Raw genomic sequence first — 4,122 nt, forward strand, 5'->3', positions numbered from 1 at the left:
TTTAGGTTCTGAACTGATCCAGAATGATCCAGAATGATCCAGAATGATCCAGAATGATCCAGAATGATCCAGAACCTGAAGATGGGGATGAAAAGCATGTTTCCACCTGCAGGGAGTCTGATCGCGAACACACAGCTGCAGCTACCTGAATGCAAGTCCCACCAGACGATGGACCAGATGATGAGAAAACGGTTTCAGGAGCGTCTGATTGGCTGTGCAGTGAGGAAGAGGAGGAGGAAGAGCCTCTCTTGCTGCTGCCTGTGTGTGCTTTGCTGTGTGTGCTTTGGTGTGATCAGCTCATATTTGTTCACCCAGTCGATCCGTTAATGTGGAGCAGGAACTCCAGTAGAACCAGAACTCCCAGCTCACAGGTTCGTTTGCACTTTTACTCCTTAATTAACAGGTTTAATCAACTTAACCAACGATATAATCAGTTCAGCATCTTCTTATGCAGACTCGTGTTTTAATGCTGTTTTTATTGAATGACAGGAGCAAAGTTTGCTGTGATCAGATGTTTTAATGAAGGATGATGAATTTCTGGGACCTCATGACCTTTACATGCTGTCATGATATTAAGAAACAATAAACAAATTAAAAACCTGTTTAATTTTTTCCAAAGTAAATTAAATGAGCCTGAGGTTCTTGGTTCTGAGGTTCTGGTCCAAAACAAACACTGCAAAAGCTGCTGAGCCTATAAAGTTAATCATTCTTAGAAAAACTCTCTGATTGTTATGATTATCTACTGTAGGTTAAAGATTTTTTCTAATCTTTTGTTTTTATCACTAAATGTTTACACCCTTGTTGGGTTTTCAGGTTTAGTTGCTTTAGGCTTCAGTTCTGTCACTGGGCTGTTTGCTTTATCATTATAACAATAATTTATTAACTTTTTTTAATGCATTTTGCATTTTTAAATGTCAAAGTCTTAAAACTGAGTCCTAAAATGTTTTTGAGGCGGCAGAAGGAGGTTTTGCAGAAATGGGTCAAAATGCTGCATCTGTGTTTGTAACTGAAGAAGAAGGGCAACGTTTCTGCCCAGAGAATCAAAGTTATAGATTCTGTTTTTATGTGTTTAAATTAAGATTAAGAAATTAAGAAATTTAAGTTTATCCAAGCTTCATTTTTTTCAGTACATGGAGATGGATTGTGTTAAAGTTAAAGCGTCTGTTTTAATGTAAAGGAACGTGTCGTCTGCACAGCAGTGAAATGAAATCATGTGGTGAGTGATAAAGCTATGATTGGGAGGCAGTAATGAAAGGGTGGGCCAAGGACGGAGCCCTGAGGGACCCCACGGTTGACTGGATGAGTCCATAACACTGGCATCTAATCACTGGCATGGTTGACATTGTTTTTGGTTAATTTTTCTATCCTTTTCTTCCTGCTGAGTTATTTAGCCTCTAACTAATTCATTAGCCTCCATTCTAGTGCTTTGTTCTCTTGTTTTCTTGTATTTACTGTTATTTGATCAATTTCCATCATTCAGGCGGTTTATCTTTGTTTTTTTGTGGGTCATCTGTCTCCAGTTCAGGTATTTTTTGTTTTTTATCTCTGATTAGCCTCGGAGCGCCGCTGGTTGCCGCGTTGCTCTCAACTTCGGAAATCGTTTTTTAAATTACGCATTCAATCGGTAAATGGAGCATATAGTGACGCTTTAAAGTATAATATTCTCGCCTCAAATGATCTTAAAACTTACTCTTATTGAACAACAGCGACAGAAAGAGAACTTTTAACTTCCAATGGAGCGCCCTGGAAGCTGCTGCTGCTGTTTCTCCAGCGTCGCGCAGCTTTGTCATCACGCCCTGGAAGCCCCGCCCGCTTTGCTTACAGACCAAAACCCATCTCTGCGTTGTGATTGGCCCGCCAGTTCTAGGGCCTGGGGCATTGATGGAGGCTAGTCCACTGCAGGTAAATATTATTTTGGCCGCTGGCGGGTGAGGCTGGTTTACTAGCCTAGTTACATAACATATAAGGAAATCCTGTGGTGAGTGATGATGCAACCAAGGGTGGAGCGAACAGAGTAAAGTGGGGCCAAGGGCAAAGCCCAGAGGGACCCCACAGACCTTTGTTGTCTCAGCAGATACGTTCTTGTTGGGTAAATTTCTACAGTTTTCCTCCCTTCCTTCGTCTATCAGTCCTTTTGTTTGCTTTTTAGGAGGGTTATTATATTTGTTGTTTGTTTTTTAGTGTTTTGTGGGTCTTATGTTTCAAATTCAGGTATTTATCACCTGATAAATGACCAATTAGTTGTTCTGTCTGTTTTCAATTCTATTCAGTGTATTTCTATAGCTCCAATTCACATCATGTCATCTCAGGTCACTTTATAGATCCAGATCAACCAGATCATCCAGTCAGATTGATTCAAAGTTTTCTATCCAAGGAAAACCAGCTGATTGCATCGACTCATTGACTCTTCAGCAATCCCTCACACTAAGCATGCTTGTAGCGACAGTGGAGAGGAAAAACTCCCTTTGAACAGGAAGAAACCTCCAGCAGAACCAGGCTCAGTGTGAGCGGCCATCTGCTGAGGCCCACTGGGGTTCAAGGAGACAGAAGCAGACATAGAAAAAGAAGCATAGATACAAAAGGCAACTGTCAACCAGCTCCACAGGCGGCCCCGTCCAGGAAACACACAGCCAGGCAGACGAGCTCCGAGCCAGCTCCCATGTCAGAGGATGAAGAGGTATTCAGTTGAAAATCTCTGACCTTCTGTTTTGCTCTTTGCAGAATCTTTTGTTGTAATTTTCTGGGGTATTTAGTTCTGTCATTCAGTTGCTTTTGCTGGAGGGACTATTTTTCTCTGCTGGTCTGGGAGCGCCTTGGGATTTCCCCAGAGGAGCTGGATTAAACTGGCTGTGGAGAGGGACGTGTGGGCCCCCCTACTGAAGCTGCTACCCCCGTGACCCGACCCCGGATAAGAGAAGGAAGATGGACGGATGGATGGACGGACGGACGGATGGGGGGTTTTCTCTTATTGAGTCATTTCTTGTATTTCTTAGAGATTTTACTTTAAAATCTGCAGGAAAACTCCAACAAACTCAGGCCAGTAGAGTTCCTGTAGTTTGCTTTCATATTGAAGGATGGTTGTTCGGAGTTTGGTGACAGAATTCCTTGGAGTAGATTAAGGACGTTGCGTTCCTGGTAGGGATAGAAACCTTCTAAATGTCCAGAGACTCTGCTGGCCTGGTTCATTGTCTGACTGGTGTCGGTCTCTCAGCTGATCCGACATGTTGAACAGTCATAAAGTCAGAAACACCCAGAAACTCAAACATAGAGCTGAGCCTGAACACACCTGGTACCTGCTTCAATGTAAACATGATTTCAGCGGGTTCCTTTATGCGAGTCAAACGGAAACAATCCGCTGAGCTCTCAGTGATCGGAGGATGAAATTTAATTTTCTGACCCACAGAGCCTCTTTGTTCGTTCTGCTGAAGCTCAGCTGAAAAACGTCTGCCGTGTTCAACCGGACCTCACGCTAAATTTGCATGTTGATGGAAACAGAAAGCAAACAAGCTGCAGCTCATTTTCATTCACGGCTGGTGGGGGGGGGGCGGGCTGCAGACCTTTAGCTCTTCTCTCACACGCCTCTGGATCCAGAACCAGTAGAGAGTCGTCTGGTGCAGAAACCCGATCCTGGATGCCTCAGAACCTGCATCTGGTTGCTCCACCATCACCTATCTGTTTGGTGTAGATCTATATGAAACCATCAGAACATAAACTGGTGAGTGACTTCTAACCATGAATGTATTATCCACCCTACAAATGTGAGGCGGTCATGTGATCCAGAACGGGTCTAGAACCAGATCTGAGTTTAAACCCTTTATCTGCTGGCCGGTTTACTCTCCTCCTTTCTGGTCTTCAGGATCTTCTCTGGATTGTTTGGTGAGTCTCAGTGTTGGTGTCATTTCAGGGTCGGATCGGATCGGATCCGTCGCTGTTTCAGAATTCTCCATGGCTGCATTGGGAGCAGAGGTGACCGGGTCCTGGTTCCTGTCTCCAGGCCTCTTCGGTCTCTTGGTTTTTCTCCTCCTCCTCTCCGTCTTCCTCACCGCTCTCTGCAGCGACTGTAACAGGTCAGTTTAGGTTCTGCAGCAGCGTTTGTTCTTCAAACATCCAGCAGGGAGGAAG

This window comes from Cyprinodon variegatus, unplaced genomic scaffold, assembly GCF_000732505.1.
Source record: "Cyprinodon variegatus isolate N-32 unplaced genomic scaffold, C_variegatus-1.0 Scaffold1790, whole genome shotgun sequence".
NCBI classification, from domain to species: domain Eukaryota; kingdom Metazoa; phylum Chordata; class Actinopteri; order Cyprinodontiformes; family Cyprinodontidae; genus Cyprinodon; species Cyprinodon variegatus.